The following is a 15,554-nucleotide window of genomic DNA, read 5'->3' on the forward strand; positions in this document are numbered from 1 at the left end:
TTCCTACTTATTGGAAATAGGAATCTGGAGGAACTAAGAAAGCAATATGATGAGGATGGCAGAGTGCCTCACCAGCTTTGGTCAATGGATGACTCCCTAGAACAAAGCTTTTTATTCCCTTAACTCCCTGGACTATCATAGATGAGAGGAAAAAACTTCAATCTCATTTGAATAAGTGAGCTAGGCTTTTGGGTTTGTTGTTACAGCAGTGTGGCCTATACACTAACTTATTCCGTGAAGATATAGTAAAAGTCTTCACTGGCTTTCTAGTGGTCTTAAGATAAATGCTAAAATCCTTCACAAGGGCCACAAGGCCCTTGTGGTATGGTTCCTGCCTATCTCTCAAGCCTTATCTTGGGATACTTTCCTTGTTGCCTGCCTGGTTCTAGCATTAAAAAGCTTTCTTTCCATCAGAGTCTTGTACATCACAGGTTCTGTCCTTGTGCTTTTTTTCTCTTCTTGAAGGTTCTCTCCTCTACCCAATAAATTTCCTCTTGTATATTTCTATTCATACCTTAGCTCAAGCTTAATGTTCTCATGAAAATGTTCCCTGACCCTAAGGTCCAGGTCAGATTTCTTTGTTAAATACTTCAATAGTCTCCTTCCTGTGTCCTTCAAAGCTCCTCTGTCTGTAATTTTGCATTTGTATAATAGTCCAAATAATCATCCTCCATTAGGTTCTAAGCTACATGACAGCAAAAACTACGCTTGTTTTAGCTCTATACTAGAGCTAAACCCCATACCTAGCACAATACCTGGGTTTTAGCAGGTCTGCGATAAATATGTAAAATGGATGAACAGACTTTTATTAATGACACTCTTCTATGCATAATCATTTCATGCTAATTCACTATACATGGTGTCCATCCTCTCCCATACTCCCACCGGTTATACTCTGATCACTGCTTCATACTATTTCTTATTAAAAATAGTGAATGTTGGGGTACCTAGGTTGCTCAGTCTGTTAAGCACCTGCCTTTGGCTTAGGTCATGATGCCAGGGTCCTGGGAACAAGCCCTGCCTCTGGCTCCCAGCTCAGCCAAGAGTCTGCTTCTCTGGGTCCTTCTCCTTCTGCCCCTCCCCCTGCTCATGCACACACACACTCTCTCTTCCTCTCTCTCAAATAAATGCTTTAAAAATTTTTTTAAAAATAATGAATGCTTGTAATAATAGAATTGAATTTTGACCCATTATCAGTGGTAAATCAGAAGGCTAAAAATGAGCTTTTCAAAATTATCATGCAAATTAAAAGTTTTAACACAAAAACGGAAAGCCAATGAAAAATAATTGCTCTGGTTGTCATATATCCATTGCATAACACTTCAATGGAAACTTGATGACAGATTAACCTCTCTCATTTATATATAGATAGAGATTTTCTAAGTCCTGTGATATGATTTTACTAGACATAAGCATTAACTCAATCACTAATGTACCCAATTAAGATTTTTCAAAAATATTTTTCTTCTAGAAAATATATCTAAAGAAAAAATTCAGTCCCAATATGCACTGGCTTTGCCATCTTCTAGAAATCTAGAAATTATACTATGTAACATATCTAGTCTTTTTTAGAACTTTATTACACATTCTTCTCATATAAATAATGAAAGAAATGCAAATGAAGTGATACATGCATAGCTAAGAATGTCTATCTGTAAGCTACTAACATAATTTCTTTCACAACACATTTACATTCTCATGCATCAAAAATCTTCAGTGTTTCTCTTTCAAAAATAATTTCAAACCATCAGTTTGGACATATAATATTTTGTTGACTGATAAATCAACTGGCTGTAAAGGGCATGGACAAAAACCAGAGGCATGCAGTTTGTAAGTAGAGTCTCCATTCAGTATTCCCTCTGTTGCTTGAAATGTATGTGCCGACATTTCTTTGGTTAGATGTAAATGTTTTATTTGTTTCTACGCCACTGAGAACTGAAATAAAACTGGTTACCACAAGTAGACATTTGAAGAATAAATGAGGAGGAATTTTCTTTTCTTTCTTTCTTTTTTATTTTTTGGAGGGGGATTAAATAACAGAAACTTACTGTCATCTCAAAATTCATGACATTAACAGTCTAAGGTCAGAGCATTGGCAGGACTATACTCCCTCTGAAGGCACTAGGAAAAGACGCATTCCAGGTTTCTCACAGCTTGTGGTAGTTCCTTGGCTTGTGGCAGTATAATTCCAATCTTTGCACGGTATTTTTTTCTGTGTGCATGTCTGTCTAAATTTCCCTATTTTTTAAGGATGCAGTCATATTGGATTAGGGACCCATTCAACTTTAGCATTACTTCATTTCAATAAATACATCTTCAATGACCCTGCTTCCAAATAAAGTCACATTCTGAAATACTGGGGGTTAGGGCGTCCACATATGAATTTGGGGAGGACAAAACGCAACCTGTAGCACATAATATAAATATGCTTTTGCACTTTCTTTCACTTAATAATACATCCTGCAAATGATTCCATTTTAGTTCACAGAAGTATCTCTCACAGCTGCAAAGTGCTGCATTGTGTACACAAAACATAATTTATTCAACTCCTCTTCCTTATAGAGCATTTAAATCATTTCAAATATTTTGCCATTATAAGCAATGTCACAATGAAAACACTACTGTACTTGTATTTTCATATTGCTAGAAGAGTATCTTCAGGGTAAATTCCTAGACGTGGGATTTGTGGCTCAGAGAGTAAATGCAATTTAACGAATTGCCCTCCAAAAGGTTGTAAAAATTTTAATTTCTGTCAGCAATGTATAACAGCATTTACCCATAGTATATCCAGCTTTTTCATTTATGTCAATTTGAAAGGAAAATATTATCCCAGTGTAGTATTTTTCCCTGAGGTTGTGTAGTTATACCTATATGTTTACTTTTTACATTTAAAGGAAATGACTTTTTGTAGTTCATCTCTGTTCCTGTCTTCTCTCTCTTCCCTATGGTTTGATGACTTTCTTTAGTGTTATGTTTAGATTCCTTTGTTATTTTCTTTTGTGTATTTAAGTTTTTGCTTTGTGATTACTGAGAAGTTCACATATGTCATTATATGTATATATATATATATGTATATATGTAGATATATAAATATCTACATATATATGTATATATGTATATCTATATATGTGTATGTATATATGTATATAACAGTCTAAGTTGATAGCAATTTAAATAAGAGCTACATTTTTACTAAACCTACAGGTTTTGTTTCAGATGTCATATTTCACAACTTTTATGTATCCCTTAATTAATTATTGTGGTTTTAGTTAATTTTACTACTTTTGTCTGTTAACCTTTTTAGTAGTTTTCTTCAGATTAATCCACTAGCTTTACTATATATTTACAAGTGAGATTTTTACTTTCATATATTTTCATGTTATTAAGTAGTGCCATTTCTCTTTATCTTAAAGAAGTCCCTTTAAAAATTCTTGTAAGGCCTGTTTATTAGGGGTAAACTGCTTTATGTTTTGCTTATCTGGAAATCTCTCTTTCCTTCCATTCTGAATGATAACCCTGTCAAGCAGAGTTTTCCTTGGTTAGAAGCTTCTTCCTTTCAGCATTTTGAATATGTCATGCCACTCCCTTCTGAGCTCCAAAGTTTCTATTAAGAAATCTGTTGATAGCCTTATGAGGGTTCTCTTATATATAACAATTGGTTTTTCTTGCTGTTTTTAAGATTCACTCTTTATCATTAATTTTTGACATTTTAATTATAATGTGTCTAGGTGTGGATCTCTTTGGGTTCCTCTTATTTGGGACTCTCTGGACTTCCTGAATATGGATATTTGCTTCCTTCTCTAGGTTAAGGATGCTCTCAAACATTATTTCTTCGAGTAAGTTTTTTGACCCTTTCTCTATCTTTTCTCCTTCTGGGACACCTAATGTGGATGCTATTCCACTAAGGTTGTCTCACTGGTCCTTTAAGTTATCTTCATTTTTAAAAATTCTCTTTTCTTTTTGTCGTTCTGTCTGGGTGAGTTCCATTGCTTTGTTTTCCAGCTCACTGATCTGTTCTACTGCTTTATCTAGTCTGCGTTGAACCTCATTAATGTATTTTTTTCAATTCAGTTATATTCTTCAGCTCTCTGCCTTAAGTTCGGTATTTTATTATATTTTCCATCTCTTTGTTAAAGTTCTCACAGTGTTCATACATTCTTCTCCCAGATTCAAGAAGCGTCTTTATGGTCATTACTTGAAATTCTTTATCAGGTAGATTACTTACATTTTTCCATGAAGGTCTTTTTCCAGGGCTCTGTCTAAGTTCTCCCATTTGGAATACATTCCTCTGTATCCTCATTTTATTTGATTCTCTGTGTGTGTTTTTATGTATTAGGTAAAGCAACTACCTCTCTCAGTCTTGAAGGAGTGGCCTTGGGTAGGTGATAAACCTGGTTCAATCATGACTTAGCTCTCAGTTCTCTCTTAAACCTTTGTGATTGTCTAAATTGTCTTTTTTGTTCTTGGCATGTCCCATTGTAGAGGGCTCCAAAATCTGTCAGTGTTCCATGGAGAGAAATCTCATTTAGCATCTATTTTAGGCTGGCAGTAGGAGAATACTATGACCACTTGTGTTTCCAGCCCTAACCAGGAAGAGACACGGTGTTACAACTGTCTGAACTTGCCAACTTTAGCTTAGTGAGCAGGAGAATTCCATGACCATTTGTACTTGCCTGATCCAGCCAGAAAGCTGGGCGTGCTGCAACCATCCATACTCTCTGGCTTCAGCAAGGTGGCAGGAAAATGCCGCAACTTTTTGTTCCACCTATCTCAGCGAGGTGGTGGGATGGTGCCATGTATAGTCATGCGCATCTGTGCTCACAGTCTATAGCTTGTCTTCTCACTCTTTTGCAGAGAAGAAGCTTTTAATTTTAATAAAGTCCAGTTTATCATTCTTTCTTTCATGGCTCATGCCTTTATGTGTATCGAAAAAGTCACTGCCATACCCATAGTCAAGATTTTATTCAATATTATCTTATAGAAGTTTTATAGTTTTACATTTTACATTTAGTTCTGTGATCCATGTTGAGTTAATTTTGGGGAGGGGTATTAGGGTATGTCTCTAGATTCATCTTTTTGCATTTGGATATTTACTTGTTTCGCTACAGCTATCTTTGCCCTATTGTATTGTTTCTGCTCCTTTGTCAAAGATAAGTTGACTATATTGATATGGGTCTATTTCTGGATGTTCTATTCTGTTCTATTGATCTATTTGTCTATTTCTTTACCAATCCTACATTGTTTTGACTACTGTAGATTTGTAGTAAGACCCAGAAGTTGGATAGTGTCTAGCTTTGAACTTTGTGTTTCTCCTTTATTATTATATCTGCCATTCAGGGTGGAACAATCTCTCTTTACAAAACTTATCATTATCTAGATGGCCAAATTAATCAAGGATAATGTAAATTAATAAAGCTACTGGCCTAGCACCCTTATGAACACAGGTGCAAAATTCCTCAATAAATACCATCAATTAATTAAGTAATGTACAAAAATATAACATAACCAATTTAATTTCAATTCAAACTATGTAAATCTGGTTTAATACTGGAAAATTTTTTAAAATGTGAGTCTCTAACAGATTAGAAAATAAAATCATATGATATCTCAAACTCCATCAGCAACTTCACAATCTATTAAACTTAACATATGGCAGAGCATAAAATAACCATCACAGATTGGTGGCAAAAGGATGTCTACTCACAAAATTCTACAGTGATAACTGTGTGTATATGTATAAGTGTGTTGTACATGATAAACCAATTGCCTTTATCTTCATTACACACTAACAAAGGATTAGTGTTCATATGATATAAAAACTAAAATTAATAAATAATTATGTAGAAAAATGGGAAAAATATGAATAGGCATTTCATATTGAGAAAAAAGAGTGGTAAACCAACATATGAAAAGATGTCCAACTTCATTATTGATAAGTAATAAATGAAAATCCAAAGTATAATGAGACACTATTCTATAATGATTGAACTGGAAACATGAAGAATTTTGATGATCCTGGAGGTGACAAAGATGTAAAGCAAAAAATGTCTCAGCCACCGCTGGTAAAAATGCAAATTGGTACATTCACTTTGGGAAACTTTGGTAGCACCTGTAAAAACAAACATGCACATAATGCATGACGTGGTAATTTTACTCTTAAGGATGCACTTGGAAGGACAGTATGAGAAGCTGGACCGTAATCTTTCCTTCAGCATCAGGGATAGGGAGATTCTGACCCTGACTCAAATCCCTTGCAAAACTAACACAAGGAGTATATAAAAGTGTACAAAGTCTAAGGTAAATGATAGTGAGGTTGCTATGTACTGAGCCAAGCACATGATCATCAAGAATGTTCACTGGATGACTGACGCGCAGTTGCACAAAAGGATGGAAACTAGTAACACTATGCCTTAGGGGGTTACATGACTATCAGGGTATAAAAGCTGATGGGAATCTAAATCTGATGACAAACATTACCTCAGATGGTTCACAAACATTCAGCCTCATCTTCTCTGACTATGTGTTCCCTTAATACAAAGTGTCAGTGGCATGGAAAGCAACTTCTAGAAGTCAAGTGACCCCTGTATGCTGTTGTTATATATGTTTTACTGACTACTCTTATCCTTTCTAAAAGCTACATACATTTGCCTCAGGATGAAACCTACTGGGTTTCATAGTCTGTTTATCAATTCAAATCCAAGACTATTGCTGCTCTTCAAGCAAATTGAGAGTTAACATTCTACAGAGACTTTTATGTACACCAAGAAGAAGTTATAAGAATGTGTTTAGTTTCATTATTTACAATATTGAAATAAAAATGGAAACAATCAAATGTTCATCAATAGTTGAAAGAATAAATTATAGTATATGCATGTCTTGGATACTATACAGTAGTGAAAATGAATAAACTATGTATCAAAATTGATGAACCTGAATTAACAGATTAGAAATTTTTAATGTACATAACATTAAAGAAGCAAGGCACAAAGGAATGCCAAATGTAAGAATCTATTCATAGTAAGTCCAAAATCAAGCCAAGCTAAATGATTTTTTGTTTGTGAACGCAATTATTGATGGTGTCTTTGGTTGGGTTCACAAGGAAACAGCCTTTGAGGAGAATATGTGTAGAAAATTTACTATAACGTGATTCAGAAATGAAACCTATAAAGGTGTAATTATGATTGGGATTGGGGAGAAGGAGAAGTTTAACTGTGATTCAGGAAAAAAGCAAAGTCAAGTTTACAGGAAGCTCTAGAGTTGGTGGCAATGCTAAGTGGACCTGAAAGTGGGCTATGCCTTTGTGGCCCACATGGAATGGTTTGGACTTTGGATACAGGTTTTCCTTCAGGTGAAATATTATGTAAGACAGCTTCCTTCAGCCAACAGTGTTACTACCTGGAGGTACCAGCCGTTAATATTCCCCACAGCTTAAGGAATTAGTGCCTAAGTCTTAAGAGGGATCTGGCAGACACCATCAGAGAATTCATCAAACTAAAGGCTACCCCTTGTACTATCCCTTTTACTACTCAGAGACATATGCTTTGTGTAGTGAGTTCACTCCATTTGGAAACCCTACCTCTAAGATTCTGGTTGCTTTTTTTGCTAGGTAAACTTAAGACAGCTGCTAGCTGGATGAAGGATAGGGTGCATGACTGAAAACAGTCCCAAGGCTACAACAATTCTTTCTTCTTTCTTCCCTACTGCATATTCTAAGTACTCCTCATTCTCAGCCATTACTGCTACTGGTTTAGGTGGTATGCATGGTGAAGTTAGACTGTGGCAGCTGCACTTGTGCATTTGCCATAAAAATTAGACAGGAAAGTGTAAGAAGGATCTCCTAGGGGATCAACTGGGTGCCCATGTGCGTTTGTTCTCTGCGACTGTTGTGTAAGAGAAGTCTTATATCCATGTACTGGAGATACCATATCATATGATGGTTGTTGACAAAGAAGATATACCACATTCTGTAGGCTGGAGCCCCTCTTTGTAAGTATCATATATAAGACAATACCTAACTGCCTCTACAAACATAGTGCCACCACTCTATCAGGTTGGCTATATACAAAGGAGGATTGGATCACATGGTTATAGGTTCACTGTTCACATTCTTTAATGTTAAGTGTATCCCTTAGTCCAAGGAGATATTATGAAAAATCACATGTTAGTGCCTCAAATACCCTGTGAGGCCTTATATAACAGGAATTGACACTTAGAAAAGACAAACCTATATCCAGAATGTATGTCGATTCCAATCTAAATAAACTTTGCCCTTTTCCGGGTATAGAGATGTTCCAAGTTAATCACTTGCCACAAAGGTATTGATTTCCTGAGTAAAGGTACCATACGAAGGTCTCAGTACTAGAAATTGTTACTTTCAATGGATTGGACATTCATAAGCACATGGAACTAGATCAGCCTTTGTGACTGTGATACTATGATGTTGACCCAAGTTCTTTCTCCATGGTTACTCCATGCCTGAGCCTGCACCAAGGAATATCGATGATGATGATGGCTGGCTAACATCAACTGGCAAGTAACTTCGTTTACTTCATTGTTTAGTCCTCTTATGTATAGATACTTACTGGAAGGCGTTAACATATAATATTAAAATCTTTACACTTTGTATACATTCCCATAGCTCCATCTACAGGTTTCTTTCCTAGTCCTCCGTGTTACAAAATTTTTCAATTTTTTCTCCTTCTAGGGTACTGACCAACCAGCCAAGTCATTTGCCTCTGCTCATAAGAACACAAATGTTTTTGTTTTTGTTTTTGTTTTATCTCAGGTTACTCCTCTTTTAACATGACAAAACTGGGTTACCCAATTCTCTAACCAAAGCTCTGCTCAGTGGTGATTTCTGATCAGCATCATATTTCAGTCCACCTGTGAGTAGGGCTGAAATTGAACAGCAATCCCTTTTTAGTTTGCACACACATTTATGAACCAAGCTTAGCCTTTTCTCCTCTATCAGCTGGTAATAAGAAAACCCTTCCCCGATGCTGTCATAGATTTGAACTGAAAAAAGAAGCACTTGTATAAAGACGATGATGATATGGGTGTCTGGGCTCATTCAGCTTACTTGTATCCTTTCGTCACAATTAGAGGTGTTTGTGCACACCTCTAATTATATCCCTTCCAACTTATAATGGATTGCTACTAAGTCCTAAGATCCCTCTTAAGACTTAGGCTACTGGCCCTGATGACTGTGTGGGTCTGAGAGAACCCCAGCTGATGCCAGGCAGTTCAGACTGCATGATCACTTGAAACCCTATGGTTAAGTGCTCCTGCTCTACTAGAACCCACTAGCATCCCAGAAGATGTTTTTTATATGGTTTATCACTTTTCGATACAGATGGTATATTGTTGCTCCAGACCTTGCAGTCTACACATTTAATTCTCCTGTTGGAGCTTCCCATAAAGTCCACATGGAAATTTCTCCCACCACAGATACTTCCAATAATACAAAAGTCATATGGTTCAAGAAGCAGGGATGCTTGCACCACAGCCTGGATATACTGTACAATAATTTCCTCCTCTGGATTCCTCTTTCTTCCTCTGGACACTCAAAGAAGGCAACCCTCTGTATACTGGTTGGAACAATATACCTGAGTATGAAATTTTAACCTAGAGAAGCCTATCAAGCATTGTGCTACCTTCTTAGGAATGAAAATTGCAAAATATAATAGTGTCCTGCCAAGCCCCACAACATGGACCCTAAAGATCTCATTGATGTGTTGGATCCCTTTATAGGGTTTGTCTCCCACCCTTTGGAGCATTTCCTGATCATCACCCTCTCACCATTTCCTGATCATTAGGTCTAATATGACACTCTGTTAAGCTCTGGAGAATGTAGAGATAGTTCAGAACCGTTTAGGATAATTTACAGCAGAGGATGAAAGTGTTAACAAAGCCTTGGGAGAAATACTATAAATGTATCTATCCTGTTACAGGGTGAATTGTGTGCCCCCAAAAGCCACATATTGAAGTCCTAACCTCCAAAGTGACTATATTTGTTGATAGACCCTTTAAAGAAGTTATTAAAGTTAAATTGAGGTGACAAGGATGGGGCTATAATCAAATAGTTCCGATGTCCATATAAGAAGAGAAGAGACACAAGAAGAGGAAGGCACACAGAGGGAAAACCATGAGAACACAGTAAGAAGGTAGCTCCCTGCAAGCTAGTAAGAAAGGTGTCACTAGAAATTGAACCTGCTGGTATCCTGACCTTGGACTTCCAGCCTCTACAACTGTGAGAAAATAAATTTCCACTGTTTAAGCTACCTAGTCCATGGTATTTTGTTAGAACAGCCCAAAATGACCAATACAGGCACTACTGTCCATCTCACATAAATGCAAACTGTTTCTGGTTCTCTTTCCTGAAGGTGATGGAAAAGAATATATTAACCAAATTAGTGACTGCAGACTATTTATCTGAAGCTACATTAATCTATTCTAGAAAAACATACCACATACTGCAGCAGAGCAGCTGCACTTGTGCTACAAAATACCACATGCAGCACAGCAGGTGCAACAAAATTTACAGCCATCTTCACTATCTGCCACCATCTGATTATTGGAGGAGTTAGACCACCACATCTCTAGGTCTTGATAGGTAGCACAAATCTTTGCCAGTCCCCCAAGAATGCAATATGATTTTCACATACTATTTTGGTGTGGGGAGGGGGGTATAAAAGCTTCCACCTGGCCTTTCTACTATAACAGCCCCCACCCCATACATAAGCCAAGGACCCAATGTTAGGGTTCTGACGACTACCCAGTTACACATTTGGAGTTATACATTTGGATAATTAGGAAATAAACATAGAATGGGCTCAGATATCAATTAGACCCATTATGAGTCAGACATACACCAGGACTCTATTTTTATCTGACCTACACATTTGCTCATTCCAGAGGGGATGCTTACAATGGTCCAGATCCTTGGAAATCAAGGTATCTTCAGACTCTCTGTCCAACAGTTCTCAAAATATCTCATCTTCTCATTTCCCCAGTGTACAATGGCCTAAATAATGGTGCTAGATCTCTTGTGGAAGAAGTGAATCATTTCTATACGCATCCACCACAGGGTCACAGATGTCTTCCTCAAGAGATCCAGCTTCTTCAGTCACTGATTCCAGATTTGAGATCTGGATCAAGTTTGGAAATTCGCAAGAGATTGTGCCTTTTTATTAAGGCAACATTTCCTTGATTTCCTTTAGTTATATAAACTTAGTATTATGATTGTTGGCTGTTCATCAACCTCGCCCCTAGGAACACTGTGCTCTTTACCAGTCCCACGGTTCTGGATGCTACTCCAACCTTGCTACACATTACAATTATTGTCCCCAGCTTCCTTTGGTGGTTAAATATCTATCATCTCCACTGTTGTCAGGAAGCCCCGTTCTGTAACATAATCTCCACTATCCTCCCTGGGCTCTAGAGACCATCCACCAAGACTTTCAGTAATTCTATTACTCCTTCCATAAGCATATTTTTTATTGCTTTAGCAATAGGTTGTTCTTTAAGTTCTTCCTTGGAATATAGTTGGCTGGTGGGTTTTTCAGATTTACTTAAGTCTACCCCTTCTGACATGCCCCTTTTCCTAAGCCTTTTGACTCTTTCCTCTACCATCTCCCATAGAACTCTGGCATTTCTACTTCACTTAGTGTAGTCATTACTTATTCCAGGCTTCCAAAAGAGTTCTACTTTCTCTCTAGAGCTTTCTTCTTGAATTATAAAAGAATTGCATTAGAAAATTATTTAAAATGACAAGTAAAACTTTTTAAAAAATTAACATACAATGGATTATTTGTGTCAGGGGTACAGGTCTGTGAATTATCAGTGACAAATGAAACTTTATTCAAGACTACTGCAATGGGGGGTGGTGCCTGGGTGGCTCAGTGGGTTAAAGCCTCTGCCTTCAGCTCTGGTCATGACCCCAGGGTCCTGGGATCAAGCCCTGCACTGGGCTCTCTGTTCAGCCGGAAGCCTGCGTCTCCCTCTTCTAATCCTCCTGCTTGTGTTCCCTCTTTTGCTGTGTCTCTCTCTGTCAAATAAATAAATAAAATCTTAAAAAAAAAAAAAAAAAAAAAAAGACTACCGCAATATGGAAGAGAGATTGAACTCAACCTCTTTTCCACTGAAACAAAAGGAGAATTTCTAGCCACTGGAGTGAAACAGTAGAAAGCAGCAAAGAGCACTAGAAGGGAGGTTGTCCATGTGATTAGGCTAGCTGATTGGTACTTTTCGAAGTTAGGCTCCTACTCTCCCACAAACACTGGGAGATAGGGACACAAGCTTTCTTGCTGATTACATTTCAAAAAGATGGCTCCCAGAGCCTTGAGAAAGACAGTCCTCCACTGTAAAAGTGGCAAAGGGCTGGATAAAGATTTATATCCCAAAGGGGCAGAGAAAGAATTTGCAACTGCAAGTTTTCTAAGGTAAATGCTGTAAGAAAGGTAAGGGGCCTATGGCCAGGTAGAAATCTATCTAACGGTTAGTCAAGCTGAAGGGAATGTTAATTTTATCTTGGTTACTACCCTTTTTCAAGTTTTTATTTAAATTCCAGTTAGCTAACACTCAGTGGAATATTCATTCCAGATGCATATTACAGTTGTTTCAACACCTCCGTATTATACCTGGTGCTCGTCACAAGGGCACACCTTATTGCCCATCACCTATTTCACCCATTCCCCCACCCAGTTCCTCTCTGGTAACCGTCAGTTTATGTTCTCCATAGTTAGGAGTCTGTTTCTTGGTTTAACTCGCTCTCTTTTTTTTCTCTTTGCTCATTTGTTTTGTTTCTTAAATTCCACGTATATCATTTGATATTTGTCTTTCTTTGACTTATTTTGCTTAGTATTATACTCTCTAGTTCCATCCACATTGTTGCTAAAGGCAAGATTTCATTCTTCTTCATGGCTGAGTAACAGTCCACTATATATACACACGTGTGTGTGTGTGTGTGTGTATGCATGTGTGTGTGTGTATATACACCCTGCTTCTTTATCCATTCATCAGTGGACACTGGGCTGTTTTCATAATCTGGCTATTGTAAGTAATGTTGCTATAAACACTGGGGTGTGTGTATCCCTTTGAATTAGTATTTTTGTATTCTTTGGGTAAATTCCCAGTAGTGCAATTGCTGGATCAAAAGGTAGTTCTATTTTTAACTTTTTCAGGAAACTCCATACTGTCTTCCAGAGTGGTAGTACCTGTTTGCACTCCCACTAACAATGCAGGAGGGTTTCCCTTTCCCCATATCCTCAGCAACAACTGTTGTTTCTTGTGTTGTTGATTTTAACCATTCTGGTAAGTATGAGGTGATATCTCATGGTGGCCTTAATTTGTACTTCCCTGGTGATCAGTGAAAGCATCTTTTCCTGATCTGTTGGCTCTTGTACCCACAATCTCTTCTCAACAAAATAATCTTACTGATCATGTTGTTTCTCTGCTCAAACCCTCCTGGAATTTTTTTACTCTAGATTCCCAGTTGACTGGCTTCCTCACTTTTTACTTTTTGATTATAAGACAACATTTATTCCTTCCCCCCGCCCTCACACTTCACACTCTCACACCCACAACTGCCTTTTCCTTGATCTACTTTCTCCTTTCTTTTAAAATATGATATAATTTACACAGTATGTTATTGTCTACTGTTTGTCTCAGCTCATTGGAATATTAGCTGCATGAGTATAGTAGTCCTTGTTTTGTTTTCTTTTTTTTTCTTGTTTTGTTTTCTAACATACCTTGTGTACTGAGGACAGTGCCTAGCACATGCTATTTACTAAATAAATACTTTTTGGATGAATAAGCCCTGATCCATGCCTCAGGGGGGAAAAAAAAAAGCTAACATAATTCCTTCAGAAGACAGCATCATTACATTAGCTGTTATCATTCGGGAGTTAAGTATATTTCTATGTAGGAAATTAAATTCAAATAGTAGCAAATGAGTATGCAAGTGGTACATGTCACTATATCAGCAGTTTATGTTTCGTGTTCTAAGACCAGAGTTACAGAAATGTAGAGATACTTGTCCAAGAGTTTACAAATGATGGCCTAAAGGTAGCTACCTCCTGCCCAATAACTGTATGGTTAAATATTTCTGTGGATTTACTTGTTTGTTTTGCTAAATTCTGCTCATTCCACTTTCCCCAAAGGCTAAGCTTAACCTGGCAAAATGAAATATGGTTTTTATTTTCCAATTAACTCATATAAAACTACCTGATGTTTGAAAAACTAGAGAATTGGAGAAGAATTTTCTTGATTGGCTCTTTTATTAAATTGAATGCATTGGCAAATTACTTTATACTTAGCTAAGCTAGGCCTAAGCTAAATACTATTTCCTGTACAATCATGAACAATTAAAATGAGAAACCAAAGATCGTTTTTATTTAAGGATCTAGATTTACATGCTAATTTAACCATTTCAAATTTAGCTCAAATAAAAAAAATAATGTGTAGGGGTTCATACTTCCTGAAAATATTGGGATGCTTAGATATAAATACAACTTAATTTAATGTACAGACTTTTGCTATTTTGGGGCCAGATCTCTAATTACTTGCATTTTCAGTTTTAAGATATGTATGTGTACTAATGCACACTCAAGGTTTCATCATTACTGTCATTCATTTCACAAGTGTCCTAAGTCATATTTTTAATGCGGGCCTCCAGAGATGAAAAAGCTAGTGCATTAATCCACTGTGCATTGCAATCCTTTCCAAATTCATATCACAGTTTCTCATTTAAGTGACCTTCTTTTTGAAATGATAGAAGGGCAAAGGTTCGTTCCAGGTGATTACAGGCATATAATATTATTTTTGCAGAGCAAAATGATTTTAATTAGAAAGTCATAATGTTATTACATATGACAGTGATAGTTAATAGTATCCCAACGTATAATATGAACTTAAATATTTCTGCATGTTCTGAACATGCAGATGGAATTAAAAATTTAGTGAAACATTTATTTTAGTTCATGTTGTATCTCTCACAAATGCAAACACCAACCAAAAATTATAAACTCTTTTAAACAGCAACCATAATATCTTTAAGATCCTGTGAGTAAATTTTTGCTAAGAGCTGAAAATTATATTAGAGTACTGCATTATCATGAAATTAAAAACTTATAATAGCAAAATGATCAGGAGGCATTTAAGATCCCAAAAGACTGATGTTTATGGCGTGTACATTGAGGTTAGCAGAAATAGAAGTTGTCACAAGGGTACCTCAGCCTGTCTCATCTACTTTCCCTTGGAAATTACATTTCTATCTTCCTTTGGCACTTAAAAATGTTCAAAATGTTCAATGACTTAATTTAATGAATGCAATATTAGAAATGGAATATATTGAAAAAATGTAAAGGAACTCTGCTCGCCTTTTCCAATATGATTAATATTTTATTTTTAAGAAAAGCAAATTAAAGAAAAATCCCCAACCTAAGGTCAACAGTGCCTGTTTAAGGGAACTATCTTATTCTATTCTCTTCAATGCACTGTCTTTTTCAGAATATTAATGGGGGAAAGAGTGACAAGAATGACTTAGACGTACATGT

At 36.7% G+C, this 15,554-nt stretch overlaps 1 long non-coding RNA gene across 1 annotated transcript in view; it reads left to right on the forward strand.

Annotated features, from left to right (window-relative positions):
* The first annotated feature begins 8,462 nt into the window (after positions 1–8,462).
* Positions 8,463–15,554, forward strand: part of LOC131830431 (uncharacterized) — a 9,412-nt gene continuing 2,320 nt past the window's right edge. Inside the window, exon 1 of the long non-coding RNA XR_009353161.1 lies at positions 8,463–8,533. This is a non-coding gene — a long non-coding RNA (uncharacterized LOC131830431). The remainder of the gene's footprint in view (positions 8,534–15,554) is intronic.

The sequence above is a fragment of the Mustela lutreola genome, chromosome 4, assembly GCF_030435805.1.
Source record: "Mustela lutreola isolate mMusLut2 chromosome 4, mMusLut2.pri, whole genome shotgun sequence".
Taxonomy (NCBI): Eukaryota; Metazoa; Chordata; class Mammalia; order Carnivora; family Mustelidae; genus Mustela; species Mustela lutreola.